A 17,690-nucleotide genomic window follows, 5' to 3' on the forward strand; every position below is an offset into this window, starting at 1 on the left:
CCGGGGTTGAGAGGGCGCGGGCGGTCTGGCATGGCTCCGGCGCCGCTCTTGCTGCTCCTCCCACTCAATCTCCTCCTGCCACTGCTCCGCTTCCCGGGTGGTTGGCATGCGGGAGACACAAACAGCAAACAGGCCGCGGCTACCTGCGTCCGGCAGGAACTGGACTTTCTCGCCCGGCCACAAAGTATGGAGTCGCTTGGGCAGTCCTTCCACGTCGAGATGAACTCTGTTATAAAAGTAATCATCCCTGGTCTCGACTTCTCGGATGAATCCATATCCGTCCTGCTGGTTGAACTTAACAACCACCCCGGTCACAAACTGCTGTGCCAGCTTCTCGCCACCGGAACCGGACAGCATTTCCCGGACAAGGGTCTCGGCCAGGAGACGTTCCTGGACGGGGTCAGGCTTCGGGGTCGGGACACTGGGGTGCGACTCCGCAGGCGGGGCGACGACTGGGTCCCAGAAGAAGCCCAGGTGATCTTTCTCCAAGCGCTCAGTGAACTCCTCAGCCGGCTCCGGCACAAATGGGGAAGCGGCGGCGTTAAGCTGCGGGGTCTCCCATGGGAAGACTGCAACCCCCGGACGGTTTGGCATGGGTGGGGTGGCATAGGTCGCCTTCACCTCTGTGATGGTGCTCCCGGTTTGAGCATCCCATGAGGTCTTCCAGGAAACTTTGTCCGGCGGCCTGGTGGAACCTCCCGGTCCAATGGGAAGGTCCGCCAACGCGGCCTCACTAGCAGGGGCGAACCGGGGTCGACCTCGACCGAGGCTGATTAGGGCCATAGTCGTTGCCAACTCCGCGGGTTGCCCAAAGGTCTCCATCTCGGTCTCCGACAGTATCGCTGGTAATGGCGGTGATGTCGACGCTGAGACTGGGAAGAGTGGAGGCGGGTCTTCGTTTCCCGCTCTTAAACGGACTCCACCCCCAGCCTCACGCATCATCTTGACTCCTCCGCTGAGGTACTTCTTTTTCTTCTTCAATGCCCTGGAGCTGGCGCCTCCCCTCTTTGGGCGGAGTACTCCGTACTTTCTCTTCGGCGCCGGCCAGCCCCAGGCTCTTCTTTTGGCGCCAATTCTTCGCGCCTTTTCTTCCTTACAGATAACGGCCTCCTTGCCGCCATCTTGTACCCGGTCCAACGCTACGGGTACTGTGTTTTCTTCCCACCAGGGGACTGGAAACCTTGCATCATGGTCCGGGTCCTGTGTTCCAGGCACGACCTGATCTCCAGTTTTTTTGGTTCCTGGCAGGGGAATCGCATCCTGCCGACTACGCCACATGAAGTGACCAGCCAGGGAGGCCTCTGGCTGTGTAGTCGTGGCAGCACTGCATTCAAGGCACATCCCTGGCTTCATCACTTCTTTAATGTTGAGAGAGTGTGTGTCGGTATCTTCATCGGCCGATGCACAAAGAGTCTGCAGGCAAAAGTCCAGATGCAATAAAAACGACATTTATTCACAAAGATAAAACACTCCGGTCAGCAGTTTCCGGCAATATTAGTGGAGCTGGGGACAACCTGCCCAAACGCACCCTCTGGTGGGGATATGCCCTAGATACTCTTCTTCTCCGGGCTCCCACTCTCCGGCCAAGCACACACTGGACCCACACCAGCGGAATAGACCCTGAGGTTGAGTCCACCTCCTGTTCTCCGGTGTCCCTTGATGGTACGCTCACACACACACTTGCCGCCGCAGATGTTCACTGTCTGCTGTCCCGGATCCTCTCTCCCACACACAAAAACAGACTTAGCCTAGATATCCGGCCGACTCCTCCTCCCCGGTGGCAACAGCCGTCCCACCCGGCCACTAGGGGGTGCCCTAACACATCACATAAAAATATGAAACACTTTTAATAATAACTTTTCCGGGACTATCAGTAGGGGTTATGGCCACCCACTACAACTCCACTACTCTCCGTGAAAGGCGACACGGTGGAGTCTGCACAGGTAAGTGCACAGTGGGTTTCTGGGCCTCTGAGCTGATTCAAGCTACATGCCCTTATGCAAAACCTGGGCCTCATGCATTCAAGTTTGCTTCAGGCCCAGAGGCCAGGCTTTGGAACTTTTTGAGCAAAGTTTATGCCGCATGGCTGAGGTTGCTGCCTCATGTTCTGTTTGGGCCAGCAGTCTCATATTTGAGCTTCCAAATTTAACTGTTGATGGGTCTTTATGTTGCTCCTCATTTTGTGGTTAAATGACACTTGTATGTTCCCACTATTATATCACCTGTCTAGATTCTGTGTGTCTACTCCTGTACTGGGGCATATAATGTGGATATTGCACACTCTCTTGGATGTGGGAACTTCACCTCAGCTGAATCTCAGGGTGAATTATTTGGTTCAGGTGGGACTAATCTGACTCTTGGCTGCCTTTCAATGGGTAGGTTTCTCCTGAGTCCACAGATAGTTTATTTCTTGTGAGCAAGTCTGATGTGCTTTCCTGTTCAAGGCTCTGCCTACACCTCTGGCTTTGCACATTGGGTCTATCAGGGCTCACTGCTTAGGCCTTTGATTTTCACCGAGCACCCTGGCTCTCTGCCTCACTGGTGTACCCTCCCGGCTTGTGCCTCCTGGCCTCTGTGCCTGGTGCCTCTGTGCCTCCTGGTCTCTGGGCCTCGTTCCTCTGGGCCATGTACCTCTGTGCCTCCGGGCCTCGTGTCTCTGGGCCTCATGCCTCTGGGCCACGTGCCTTGTGCCGCAGGGACTCGTGCCTCTGATGTCCTCAGGCCTCTGGGCCTTGGGACTCCGGGCTTGTGCCTTGTGCCTCCGGGCTTGTGCCTTGTGCCTCCGGGCTTGTGCCTTTCGCCTCTGGCCTAGCGCCTTTCGCCTCTGGCCTAGCGTCTTGCGCCTCTGGCCTAACGCCTTGCGCCTCTGGCCTAGAGCCTTGCGCCTCTGGCCTAGTGCCTTGTGCTTCGTGCCTCTGGCCTGGCGTCTCTGACCTCTGACGCCTTGCGCCTCTGACGCCTTGCGCCTTGGCCTGGTACCTCGAGCTGCATGCTTCACATCTTGGGTCTCTAGTCTTGATTCCAGAAAGGGGGTCTGTTACTTCGGACCTGGGCTTACCTTGGCTTGCTAAGCACCATACTCGGATTGGCCGAGTAATTCTCCTCACTCCTGTTTCAGAACGAGTCTGGGTTCGGCTATGGTCTATAGTCTGTCTCGTCGGGAGCATTCAGCGGTGCTTACTTGCTTAAGTCTGGACTCTCCTTTATAATGTATGGTTAAAGTGAGACGTTTATAGAGTTTATTGTATAATGTGACATACTATCATTCCCAGAAGGGAATACCTGCATGACACCGATTGTAGTAATAGCCCATATTATGGGGAAGGGTCCCTTTCTGTCTCGCTCATATGGCAATCGCTCAGATTCTAGTCATATACACATGACATAAATAATGCAACATCTGGTGTCAGAGCTGCATAGTCTCCCTCATAGGCTCCATAATCTCACTAGATAATATCCAGTCTCACCACTCTCTAAGAATCTCTGTGATTGGAGGTGACCCTTTGTAATCTAGAGGATGTCCCCTGGTCACTATTTCAGATTGGTGGTTTGTCCGCACTAGCGACTTGTATAGAGGCAATTTCGCACTAGTGGAGTATAGTCCATTCCTAGTTATGCATCTGCCCCAGGTGGTAGAGGTCTCTTTCCACCAGCTCTGGACACGAGTAAGATCCTGTATCGGAAGCTTCAGATATCACGTGTGGTCTGCTGATGAAGCTGGCTTGGTAATGCCAGCGGACATGCCTTCCTGACTGCAATTCTACATGTCTTTAGTCTTCTTGAGGTCCATCTATTTAACCCAGATTTATGGGGCCAAAATGGGGCCTCTGGTGGACTGATAAGCTGGTCTGTCTCCAGGTGTAGTCATTTGAGCCTAGGAGAGCTGATGAAAGTACTGCCCTGGGTTATTAAGCACAAGTTTATTGTGTACAACAGTTGTCATTACCGTCTGGTCGTGCATTTCTTCATTCCCTTTGACGGGCTGTTAGACTTTATATCTATTCTATGGCTACGTTGTCATAAGACTGTTTCATTTAACACTGCTTTTCCTTGCCACGGTTGTAATACAACCCTGGTGTATGACACTATATCTGCTTTCTGCTGTATAAGTTGTCTACCTCATGTATACTGAGTATTTACCAGTATACTCCCTTTGGTGAAGTTCCTTGTAGTTTTCTAGTACATATAAGGGTACTTTCACACTTGCGTTGTGTTCCTTCCGTCACAATCCGCCCTTTTGGAAAACAGCGTAATCCGTTAACGGATTCCGCTGTTTCCCATAGACTTGTATGGATGACGGATTGTGCCAAAAGGACCTGCGTTGCTTCCGCTGGGCGACGCTCCGTTGCTTCCGCCCAGTGGGAGGAACGCAGCATGTAACGCTTTTTTGAGCAGTGGAATCCTTAGGATTTCACTGCGCATGCTCTCTCTGGCTCCCTGCAACCGTAACCAATATAAATATTGGGTAACCAAGCAAAGTGCTTTACCCGATATTTACCCTGGCCACGTGTGCAGGGAGCCCGACACTTCCCCGCTCGGCTCCGCCCCCTCCCGCACTCCACTCTGCATGTATACACACACACATGCACACACACTCACCTGTCCTCAGCGCCATGGCCCCGCTCAGCTCCACCCACTCCGCACTCCGCCCCCCGCACACATTCTCGGTGGCCGAGCGATCAGCTGATCACCCGGCGCTGGGAGCGATCAGCTGATCACCCGGCGCTGGGAGCGATCAGCTGATCACCCGGCGCTGGGAGCGATCAGCTGATCACCCGGCGCTGGGAGCGATCAGCTGATCACCCGGCGCTGGGAGCAATCAGCTGATCACCCGGCGCTGGGAGCGATCAGCTGATCGTTCACAATAGTCTGCTGCCGGTGAAACTGTAAAAAAAAAACAACCTGATTCCGTTGTTTTGTACGATCCGTTGCGTCCGTTGTGCCACTATATGCAACACCTCCGTTGCATCAGTCACACAAAGAAATGCAACGGATACCATTCAACGCAAGTGTGAAATTAGCCTTGGCTATTGATTGCATTTAGGTCCTGCTGATGTTTCATCAGGGCTTTTCTATCTGGATGTTATGGATCTAGACCTGGCATGTTGTTACTCGATAACATGCGCTGCATGTACTTCAGATACTTACAAATTTATCCTACTGTCCATATTTCTGGGTTCACAGATTGATTGTTTACCATGTCTGATCTAGTTCTTGCCAAGGACTTGGGTCCTTAAGGCTTCTGCACCCGCCCTGACATATTACTTTGGTACTGCTCCTGTGGTGCTGTCCGGAGGGACGTCCTGGAAAATACGAATTACACCTACCGGTTATCGGTAATTCAGTTTCCAGTAGTCCCGCGGACAGCACCCTTCCCTTATTTCCCTCCCCTTAGAGTTTATCTTGCAGATGAGTTAGTATTTGTTTGTATATATAAACCATTGTATCCATCCTTCTGAAACACTGGAGGGTGGAGGTGGGAGGGGCCTTTTAACCTCTGTGATCCTGTCCCTGTATAGGTCAAGGGGATTAACTCCTGTGGTGCTGTCCAGAGGGACTACTGGAAACTGAATTACCGATAACCGGTAGGTGTAAGGCTATGTGCGCACGTTGCGTACAGTTCACTGCAGAAATTTCTGCAGCGATCTGAAGAGCACATGTGCGCTTTAAATCGCTGCAGAAATGTCCGTAGTGAAGCCGATTCCATGGCGCACGGCCCCTGCACAATCTCCATAGACTGTGCAGGAGACGCAGGACGCATGCAGTTACGCTGCGCTACAAAGCGCAGCGTAACTGCATGTATTTGCGCAACGTGCGCACATAGCCTAATTCGTATTTTTCTGTCCACGGTCATACAGCAGCTCCAGGTAGACGGCCAAAACGAGATGTCGGCTTGTCATATTGATTTAAGAACTGGACTGGGAAACAGCTAAAATGCCCAGCTTAAAAAAGTACACAATGGAAAGCAGGACTAAAGGCCCCGTCACACTAAGCAACATCGCTAGCAACATCGCTGCTAACGAACAACTTTTGTGACGTTGCTAGCGATGTTGCTGTGTGTGACATCCAGCAACAACCTGGCCCCTGCTGTGAGGTCGTTGGTTGTTGCTGAATGTCCTGGGCCATTTTTTAGTTGTTGCTCTCCCGCTGTGAAGCACAGATCGCTGTGTGTGACAGCGAGACAGCAACAACTAAATGTGCAGGCAGCAGGAGCCGGCTTCTGCGGAGGCTGGTAACCAATGTAAACATCGGGTAACCAAGAAGCCCTGTCCTTGGTTACCCGATATTTACCTTTGTTACCAGCCTCCGCAGCTCTCATTGTCAGTGCCGGCTCCTGCTCTGTGCACATGTAGCTGCAGGACACATCGGGTTAATTAACCCGATGTGTGCTGTAGCTAGGAGAGCAGGGAGCCAGCGCTAAGCATTGTGCGCTGCTCCCTGCTCTGTGCACATGTAGCTGCAGGACACATCGGGTTAATTAACCCGATGTGTGCTGTAGCTAGAAGAGCAGGGAGCCAGCGCTAAGCATTGTGCGCTGCTCCCTGCTCTGTGCACATTTAGCTGCAGTATACATCGGGTAATTAACCCGATGTGTGCTGTAACTAGGAGAGCAGGGAGCCAGCGCTAAGCATTGTGCGCTGCTCCCTGCTCTGTGCACATGTAGCTGCAGCACACATCGGGTAATTAACCCGATGTGTGCTGTAACTAGGAGAGCAGGGAGCCAGCGCTAAGCATTGTGCGCTGCTCCCTGCTCTGTGCACATTTAGCTGCAGCACACATCGGGTAATTAACCCGATGTGTGCTGTAACTAGGAGAGCAGGGAGCCAGCGCTCAGTGTGCGCTGCTCCCTGCTCTCTGCACGTGTAGCTCCGTGCGCTGGTAACCAAGGTAAATATCGGGTTGGTTACCCGATATTTACCTTAGTTACCAAGCGCAGCATCTTCCACGCGGCGCTGGGGGCTGGTCACTGGTGAGCTCACCAGCAACTCGTGTAGCCATGCTCCAGCGATCCCTGCCAGGTCAGGTTGCTGGTGGGATCGCTGGAGCGTCGCAGTGTGACATCTCACCAGCAACCTCCTAGCAACTTACCAGCGATCCCTATCGTTGTTGGGATCGCTGGTAAGTTGCTTAGTGTGACTGGACCTTAAGGACTAAACAAGAGATCAGCGCTTACAGGCTATCTACCAAATGTAGAATTATTTTTTTTGTCACTTAACCATTCTAGTTATCAGACATTACAAGGCCGGGGCACCTGCTCTGAAGCCACAGATCCCATGACAAGTGATAGAAGCTTTGTTACAGAAAGTGAATGGCGAGTAAACAATCTGTATTGTATTCTGATGGGAGCAGTTTAAGGCTAGTTTCACACTTGTGTTGAATGGTATCCGTTGCATTGCGTTGTGTGACGGATGCAACGGATGTGTTGCATATAGTGGCACAACGGATGCAACGGATCGTACAAAACAACGGAATCAGCTTTTTTTTTTATACAGTTTCACTGGCGGCAGACTATTGTGAATGATCAGCTGATCGCTCACAGCAGCCGGTCGCCGGGTGATCAGCTGATCCTTTGGCCGCCGAGAATGTGTGGAGGGGCGGGGGGCGGAGTGCGGGGTGGGTGGAGCCGAGCGGGGCCATGGCGCTGAGGACAGGGGAGAGTGTGTGAGTGTGTGAGTGTGTGAGTGTGTGAGTGTGTGAGTGTGTGAGTGTGTGAGTGTGTGTGTGTGTGTGTGTGTGTGTGTATACGCGTGTGTACATGCGGAGTGGAGTGCGGGAGGGGGCGGAGCCGAGCGGGGAAGTGTCGGGCTCCCTGCACATGTAGCCAGGGTAAATATCGGGTAACTAAGCAAAGCACTTTGCTTGGTTACACGATATTTACCTTGGTTACCAGCGTACACCGCTTACCACTGGCTCCTTGCACACGTAGCCAGGTTAAATATCTGGTAACTAGGCAAAGCACTTTGCTTGGTTACCCGATGTGTACCCTGGTTACGGCTGCAGGGAGCCAGAGAGAGCATGCGCAGTGAAATCCTAAGGATTCTGCTGCTCAAAAAAACGTTGCATGCTGCGTTCCTTCCGCCAGGCAGAAGCAACGCAGCGTCAGCCAGTGGAAGCAACGCAGGTACTTTTGGCACAATCCATCATCCATACAAGTCTATGGGAAATAGCGGAATCCGTTAACGAATTCCACTGTTTTCCAAAAGGGCGAATTGTGACGAAAGGAAAAAAACGCAAGTGTAAAAGTACCCTAAGGCTATGTGCGTGCACTGCCTTTTATGGTGACCACAAAGATGCACGTTTTTGGTCCCAAATAAACGCTCCCTTGGCATGCATTTTTTGCCGCGTTTTACTGCGTTTTTTTACAGCGTTTTTAACCAGTGCATTTTTCAAATCAAATATATTGACTCGAAAGGCTTAAAACCGTTAGCAAAAACGCAGAAAGAATTGACATGCTGCAGCGGTCACCACAAAGACGCAGCCAAAAAAACTGCAAGGTGCGGACAGCAAAAATGAAATCTCATAGACTTTGCTGGGGAAGGAAATGTATGCAGTTTTGGGACCAAAACTGCACCCAAAAAACACACACAAATACGGCAATGAACGCAGCGTTCGCACAAGGCCTTATGTAGAAGGTAGCTGTAGGCACATCAGTAAAAGATGTGTTGTACGTTCCCAGTCTAGAAGGAGGTTAATCAATAAAGCATATGATTGATAAAGGACTTGCTGTAAAATTCTAAGCTGACAAGTGTATTGCTGCAGATCCCTATGCAATTGCTGACCAGTTACGTCCCAGATATGCAGGCTGGAGACATCTGAAGACACCGCAGGCTTCGCTGGCACATGTCAGCCTTGTAGGCTGCTGACAGTAGCACAAGCACCATGAGGCCTGGTGTTACATTATTGAGAATTGGAGCAAAATGGTGGAGCTGAAAAGAAGAAAGAAGCCATGACTGACGTGATCAGACGTATGCCGACACATAAGGTTTTCTAAGCTGTTTTCAAATGGTCCACAATCTCAGCTGTGACAGTTTTTGGGTGCCGAGGATTCGTCTATATTCCAGAAGAAAAGTGCACCAAACTCCAAAAACCAAGCAGTAGAAAGAAGCTGCCCGACACAAACACCAATGAAAATGGTACAGAATTGTAAACCCCAAAACAGGCAGCAGAAGTAACGTGGTGATTGCATCTATACTGGTGTCATACAACCACACAAGGTGCACGGCTAGCTCTGTCCTTCACTCCCTTTATTTGGGTAAGACCCTATTGTGCTGTTTTTTCACAGCTTTACATAACTAAAGTCCCTGTCACACACAGAGATAAATCTGCAGCAGATCTGTGGTTGCAGTGAAATTGTGGACAATCAGTGCCAGGTTTGTGGCTGTGTACAAATGGAACAATATGTCCATGATTTCACTGCAACCACAGATCTGCCAAAGATTTATCTCTGTGTGTGACAGGGCCTTTAGAGCTGCCTCCCAACCGTCCCGGATTCTGCAGGACTGCCACGATTTTTCACGTCTGTCCCGCACTCCCGCGGCTCACAGCTGATGTCCCGGCTTCTCCCCTCAGTGGAGTGAAGAAATTAAATTAAATTATTATTGGCTCTGGCCGGGACTTGAACCCGTGAAACTGTGAAGCTCAGTGTTCCATAGGCAGCAGCTCTACCTCTGAGCCACTGCCCATATTGTAAACCATGGGAAGATTTGGTAATCTTAATCTCTATAGTGCAGGAGACAAAAGGCCCCGTCACACTAAGCAACATCGCTAGCAACATCGCTGGTAACGAACAACTTTTGTGACGTTGCTAGCGATGTTGCTGTGTGTGACATCCAGCAACACCCTGGCCCCTGCTGTGAGGTCGTTGGTTGTTGCTGAATGTCCTGGGCCATTTTTTAGTTGTTGCTGTCCCGCTGTGAAGCACAGATCGCTGTGTGTGACAGCGAGACAGCAACAACTAAATGTGCAGGCAGCAGGAGCCGGCTTCTGCGGAGGCTGGTAACCAATGTAAACATCGGGTAACCAAGAAGCCCTGTCCTTGGTTACCCGATATTTACCTTCGATACCAGCCTCTCCCGCTCTCACTGTCAGTGCCGGCTCCTGCTCTGTGCACATGTAGCTAGCTGCAGGACACATCGGGTTAATTAACCTGATGTGTGCTGTAAGTAGGAGAGCAGGGAGCCAGTGCTAAGCATTGTGCGCTGCTCCCTGCTCTGTGCACATGTAGTTGCAGCACACATCGGGTTAATTAACCCCATGTGTGCTGTAAGTAGGAGAGCAGGGAGCCAGCGCTAAGCAGTGTGCGCTGCTCCCTGCTCTGTGCACATTTAGCTGCAGCATACATCGGGTAATTAACCCGATGTGTGCTGTAGCTAGGAGAGCAAGGAGCCAGCGCTCAGTGTGCGCTGCTCCCTGCTCGTGTAGCTCCGTGCGGTGGTAACCAAGGTAAATATCGGGTTGGTTACCGATATTTACCTTAGTTACCAAGCGCAGCATCTTCCATGCGGCGCTGGGGGCTGGACACTGGTTGCTGGTGAGCTCACCAGCAACTCGTGTAGCCACGCTCCAGCGATCCCTGCCAGGTCAGGTTGCTGGTGGGATCGCTGGAGCGTCGCAGTGTGACAGCTCACCAGCAACCTCCTAGCAACTTACCAGCGATCCCTATCGTTGTTGGGATCGCTGGTAAGTTGCTTAGTGTGACTGGACCTAAAGCAGAAGCAGATTATTTAGCTGCAAAGATGGATGATAGAGGGATATATATATATATATATATATATATATATAAAACAGATAATAGATACATACATGATAGATAAATAGATAGACACATGGATAGATATATAATAGATAGATAGATACATGATAGATATATATTTGATAGATACATGGACAGAAAGATAGAGGGATGGATGGATACTGCATCTCTTTGTAGGTGAAGGAAAGAGATTCATTTGTTCCCATAAAACTACTATAAAGAAATGTGGAAAAAATACAAAATACAATTCTTACCAACTTGGATTCAAACCAGCAACTTTCAAACAGCAGCCTCCTGGCTTTCCTAGCTGCTCTAGCTGTTGAGCCTCTAGGATTGATGATATCAGACAGAGGATTTTATATGAATAAACCTACAATGCAGCCTCTTACACAGCAGATTACACAGGACACAGAGCTCCATTGTACACAGCAGTGTCTCTATTTCCTGTATTCTAGAGGGAGAGGAAAAGAGATTTTTTTTTCTTTTAATAAAATTACTAAAAATAACAAAAAAAATAGAATAATGTAATTTTATTACACTTTTTTTTATAAAATAATAAACATCACAAATCAGAAAATAACATGGACATATTTGATGTCCCTGTGATCGTAATGACCTGAAACAACACAGCGATCAGGTTATTTATGGGGATCGGTAAATGGCGGCAAAAAATGGCGCAATTTATTATTTTTCTTTATTAAAACCCATAAAAAAATGTAATAAAAATGTATCACTGAGGCCATGTTCACACGTATCAGAAATGCTGCGTTTTTTTCTGCCGCTGTCCGCACCACGAGCGCAATAACAATCTCCTCTGATTCTTGCGTGTTTGCGGTGTTTTTTATGCATTGTCCCTTTATTTGATACATGTTTGGTGCAGATGTGAATCCTGAAGATTCTAAAGAAAAAAAACACCAAATCCGCACAGTTCAGCGGCGTCTTTCCACGCACCAGGGGCGGAGATTTCATGACGTCTCATCCACATTGCTTGGACATTTAGTCCATATTCTCATGTAGTGTAAATGCTGCATTTTTTTCTGCTGTTTTTTTGTACATTTATTCTGCTGTGTTTAATTATCCAAGTAAAGTGGATGTGATTCCATGAAAAGATGCCGCTGAATTCTGCAGTTTTGTTTTTTTTTTTCTCTGGAGGTTTCTATGTGGAGCTTAAAAAAATGCAGGAAAAAGCTTCTGTGTACAATAAAAACACTTAAAAACGCAGATTCACATCTGAACCAAAAACGCATTAAATAATGGAGAAAAGGCAGAAAATGGAACAATCAGAGAAGATACTTATTGTGTAGTTTGGTGCAGACAGAAACAAAAAGAAACAGAATTTATACAACGTGTGAACACAGCCTTATAGGCACAAATAAGCAATGTCATATAGTGACACATAGAAATATAAGAAAATTCTGGCTGCTATGACTATTAACGAACAGTCCGGGGCATCTGCTGAATGACCCTTAGTGACGAATGGGTGTGGCTAGGGGCGTGGTCAAATTTTGCCGCGGCGCGCTACGTGCGCCACTTACTTTGTCCCTCTTTCCTTTCTTCAAAAGTTGGGAGATATGCCTTAAGTGCCTTGAAAGATAAAGTGATGGCACATCAGTGAATATAAGAACAAACTGACAACGAGCAGATGACTGCTGAGCAATAAGCTGAAGTTGTCGGAACCTACCTAGATATAGAATGAAAGTGCATAACAGGAGAAAGCAAAGGTAAACCACCGGTACGTCTCTCGTACAAGGCACACAGTCAGCATACATGAACCCACCTCTTCGGAAAATGTCTCACAGCTCTAGGGGAAGCCAGTAAACGGATATAGGTTGTAGAGGAAGACGTGAAATCCATCAATGTCCGACACACACATGCATTTTCCCGATTGTGGGCTCTATCTCTTAGGGGCACTTTGCACACTACGACATCGCAGGTGCGATGTCGGTGGGGTCAAATCGAAAGTGACGCACTTCCGGCGTTGCTCTCGACATCGTAGTGTGTAAAGCATTTTTGATACGATTAACGAGCACAAAAGCGTCATAATTGTATCATCTGTGTAGCGTCGGTCATTTCCATGAATTGGGAAAGACCGATGTTGTTCCTCGTTTGTGCGGCAGCGCACATCGCTGTGTGTGAAGCCGCAGGAGCGAGGAACATCTCCAACCTGCGTCCCGGCCGTCTATGCGGAAGGAAGGAGGTGGGCGGGATGTTTACGTCCCGCTCATCTCCGCCCCTCCGCTTCTATTGGCCGCCTGCCGTGTGACGTCGCTATGCCGCCGCACGACCCGCCCCCTTAGGAAGGAGGCGGTTCGCCGGCCTGAGCGACGTCGTAGGGCAGGTAAGTGCATGTGAAGCTTTTGTAGCGATATTGTTCACTACGGCAGCTATCACCATGATATCACAGCTGCGACGGGGGCGGGGACTATCGCGCTCGGCATCGCAGCATCGGCTTGCGATGTCGTAGTGTGCAAAGTGCCCCTTAGTTTCCAGTTTACCTCGCACACCGCACAATATGGGCTCTTGCTTCTCAAGGCTCACAGTCAGGAACAGTAGTGTAGATGTAAATTCAGCTCTGGGCAAAGATGAGACTTGTTAGAAAGCTCAGCAGCATCTTTAAGCATCGCTTTCTGTCACTGACATCTCTGGTTCTGCCAGTCTAACTTGTCTTGAGGATGGCGTGTTCAGGAGGCAGGGGACTGAAAGTTCAGCAAATCTAATGGACTGTGCATGCAATGGGCCCGTTCCCGTCGGCAGCCCCCATGATGGCGTTGACTTTGAAGAAGTAGCTGAAAAAAACCAGGACTAATTTTTAAGGACTAAAGCCTGCTTTACACCTTACGATCCAGCATACGATATCGTATGTGATCGTAACCGCCCCCATCGTATGTGCGGCACGTTCAGTTTGTTGAATGTGCCGCACATACGAGTAACCCCCCGTCACACGTACTTACCCGTCCATACGACCTCGATGTGGGCGGCGAACGTCCACTTCCTGGAGTGGGAGGGACGTTCGGCGTCACAGCGACATCACGCGGCAGCCGGCCAATAGAAGCGGAGGGGCGGGACTGAGTGGGATGTAAACATCTCGCCCATCTCCTTCCTTCCGCATTGCTGGCCGGAGCCGCAGGACGCAGGTAAGATCTGTTCATCGTTCCCGGGGTGTCACACACTGCGATGTGCGCTACCCTGGGTACGATGAACAATCTAACGTTCAATTCATGAGGAATGAACGACGTGCGTGCGATGAACGTTTTACCGTTCATTCGCAATCGCACGTACCTGTCACACACTACAATGTATCTTATGATGCCGGATGTGCGTCACTTACGACGTGACCCCGCCGACACATTGTAAGATACATTGCAGCGTGTAAAGCGGGCTTTAGTCAATATATTTGACTGTATACAGGATTGCCAGTAAGAATGACACTTAAGCCCTCATCACCCCTACAAACTGGCCTTATGTTGGCTGAGAGTCTGTGCATAGGATCCCTGGACTGTATTGTTGGAGGAAATATTGATCCAGCGTGTATAATTGTGGACCACAAATTGTACGCTCTCCCAGAGATATCTGGCGAATACTTTTATGCAGAGTTTAATAGTGCATCCTGGCATAGAGTTGGACAAGTGCAATAAATGAGACGGCCAGGTGTCCCCTGATATTGGGGATCAGCGGAGCACATTGCTTTCTGGACTTTGTTTCCCCTGGATGCACAGCATGAAGACTCATTACTGCGTGTGAGGCCCTATCCTTGCTGTCCACCCTGTAGTCATAGTCACCAGGTTGGCACTCCGTGGCCCGCACACACTGGACACTGGGAATCCTTCCTAAGACAACAGGCTGGCGAGTCAGAGGTTAAAGCATGTGCAGTGATTTGTAGGGACTGAGGGGCCCACAATCTCCCTGTTGTTGAGGCCTGAATGGTTGGAAGCCTATGATTAATGGCTGGTCATTGTTCACAGCGAAGATCACAGGACTGCAGAGCTCAGGGGAGCCGGGAATGTGTATGCCGGAACATAGACTTCCCTCGCCTGCATCTCATGACCCAACTCTGCATCAGGGGATACATGGTGGTGACATGGCCAATGTTATAGAGAAGGGGACGCAGTGGTCATGTAGGAGAGCATACATGGTGGTAGCTGTAATGGACGACACATGGTGGTGAGTGACCCGAGAGTGGCTGCAGTAGACAACGTACAGTGATGATATAACAGCGGTTCTGTAGCGCCCCTGAAGCCATCAAGGAGTTACAAGGTACTGCATCCCCACCAGGGTGCAGGGCCTACCCCCTAGGGACCCAGAAGGCCAATGTCGGTAACACACAAACACTGCACATAATCCCTGTTTTTCCCCAACATCCCCCATAGAATGGTACAAGGCTAGGGTCGGACCAATGGATGGCCGCCTAGGGGTGGAGCCAGTCCAGTCCACTAGATGACCAGGTGGGATCGGCAAACGGTGGACAGTCAGACAGTGGAGGAGAGAGTAGTCGGTAGGAGACAGTGAAAGTGAGCAGACGGACTGACAGGAGTGAACAGTGACCTGAGGGCCCAGGCAGTTAGTTGCCGGTGGAGTACGGTGGAGTGCTCACGGAACTACGCACCAACGGGGTACAGAATCCTAGGTCAGGAAAACGCTCCAGGCAGACCTGATAAAATCTGCACAGTGAGGGGACCATCAAGGGCCTCACTGACCTTGAAATTCGGGACTCAGTAGCAAAGGGAGAACCGATGACAAGACCAGAGACTCCAACCCCACAGGGTTCACGCTACCGTCATACGGACTGCTGAAGAAGACAACCAGGAGGGGACCCCTAGCCGCTCTATGCCACTGGGACCCACAACCAAAATACAGTGCAGGGCAAGAAGCCACCAGCTCACTAAACAGGCACTTGGACTAAAGGGACCCGCGGTTAAGACCAGCCAGCCTCGGGTGACCAGTTACCAGCTTGCAGTGAGTAAAAAGAACCAGTTACACCAAAACTCCTGTTGTGGCCTACCTTCTTTCAACACCCATCTGCACCACCTATCCTCTGGGGCCTGGCCCTGCTTGCGGAGGGTTTAACATCCAGGCTGCCACTAACACCAGCCCCAGTAGTGAAAACTGTGCAGCGGCAGCTCCATCCCTATAGTTGCAAAACCGGCAAAACCGCAAGTGGCGTCACGTATAAACTTTTGTTCAACCATTCCCTGTAAATAATTATTTTTTCAAAAAGCACCCAAGGCACGGGACCGGGCAACGACCAACAAAGTGACATTCCCCAGTTAAACACTGCCCGGGACCGAGTGCCGAGTACCCCATAACCCACAGCTTTTTCCTGGCGTCACGAACAGGATTGAACTGGACCCGGTCAAACCGGGTGACGTGTGTCTTTATAGACTGTGATTTATGGACTGTGTTTTATTGCTTGAAAAACCGCCGCCATTTTGGTGTAAAAAGTAACTGCGCCACAGCAGTGAGAAAGACGCGAAAAGAAAGCCCTGCACCCGGGGAGTGTCCACAATGTAAAACAGAAGCAGGGAGCCCGGAGGCCCTGCAACAGAATGCCTCCAGGACTGTACCAAGCAAGAACATGTCTGTACCGGGAGAGCATGCAAGCGCATGAGGTCACCCAGGGACCTTGACCGCGGAGAGGCTGGAGGCAGAGGTCCAACGGCTGTGCTAGACCCTGCGTATGGAACACCTGCAGCGTATCGAGGAGTGGAAGGCGAAGATGATGGGAGTGGTGGCAGCCATGTGGGCCCAAGAGAAAGGAGCGCCGCTTGTCCAGGCTGCATCAACCCATACACCGGGATCCATCCTTGACCAGGCCGCATCACCGCCAGAGCCAGCGAGACCTGAAGCGGTCACATCACCTTCTCTCCCGGAGAAGGACCAAGTGGTACAGGCATCCCCGGCCAGATCAGACCCAGCCGCATCATCTTCTCCGCTGGAGAAGGATTAAGCTGCACCATCTGACCCAGTGACGACAGCCCAGGCTACGGCGTCATCAGGAGCCGCAGAGGAAGCCATCGCTGATGACTACACCCAGGTACTGTGTCCAGTTGCTGCCGGAGACTCGGCAGGCCTGATATCCAAGCTGGAATGGGTACCGCTTGCGGTGGGCGAGTTCCTCCATGTTGTGCTAATGAGGTACACGGTCTCCAACATCTGGGCGCCAAAGCCAGAGGAACCTGTGTACTAACCCGCAGTGGGTCCCGTTCCCAGCCTGGCATGAGATTGGTTCTCGGATGCAGCCCTATGTGCCAACAGAGAAACCCGCTCCCACTTCAGTACCAGTCCCCCAGCTGCCACCAGGAGGCAGTGCAGGTGCACGGGACCAGTGTACCCAGACTGTGAGTGCTGATCCCAGGAGGTCAAGTGAACCAGAGGGTCCCTTTCCAAGACCCTGGTAGCTATGACCTGTTGTGCTACTAGCTGTTTGTTTGACTGTTCCAGTTAATGTTTGCTGATAATGTTGAATGTTGCATAAAAAGTTTGATATAAAAATGGACCCAGGCTGCAGGACTTGCAGCAGCCAAAAACTTTACCTGTAAATAGTTGCACCAGTTGTGCATCACCAGAGTACAACCAGTGGACCTTGTTTAACACCGCCACCAACACCAAGGAGAGGAAGATTGGAGGAAAGGTCTGCGGTAGAGTGGGCCAAGACCTGGTCACCATGGAGACCGGTGACCTTCCTCCCAGAGGGTTCTGGGACCAGGACCTTTGTGTGTTGGGTGAAGGGAGAGGGGTACTTCAGTTAAGCAACGTTAAAGCCTGAACCTTCCCTGCGTGGGAAGACTGTTATGTTTTTATAAACAAAAAAGATTTTTGTCCGGCTCACCCGCTCAATGGAGACCGCTGACTCCTGGACCGTGCACGGAGGAAAACGTCGGCAAGGCTTGCACCAATAATTCAAAGGGAAATCCAGCAATCCAGTCCAAGGAATTTTTTC

The 17,690-nt window shown here is 50.6% G+C and overlaps 1 protein-coding gene across 3 annotated transcripts in view; it reads right to left on the minus strand.

The window, feature by feature from the left end:
* Positions 1 to 17,690, minus strand: part of KCNJ10 (potassium inwardly rectifying channel subfamily J member 10) — a 259,124-nt gene that overhangs the window by 21,247 nt on the left and 220,187 nt on the right. Inside the window, exon 1 of one of the 3 annotated variants that reach the window (XM_075330699.1) lies at positions 11,008 to 11,032. The exons of the other annotated variants lie outside the window; for them this stretch is intronic. The gene's annotated coding sequence lies outside the window, so the exon portion shown is untranslated. Of the gene's footprint in view, positions 1 to 11,007; positions 11,033 to 17,690 lie in introns of those variants that run through there. 3 annotated transcript variants of the gene reach the window in all.

The sequence above is a fragment of the Anomaloglossus baeobatrachus genome, chromosome 12, assembly GCF_048569485.1.
Source record: "Anomaloglossus baeobatrachus isolate aAnoBae1 chromosome 12, aAnoBae1.hap1, whole genome shotgun sequence".
Taxonomy (NCBI): domain Eukaryota; kingdom Metazoa; phylum Chordata; class Amphibia; order Anura; family Aromobatidae; genus Anomaloglossus; species Anomaloglossus baeobatrachus.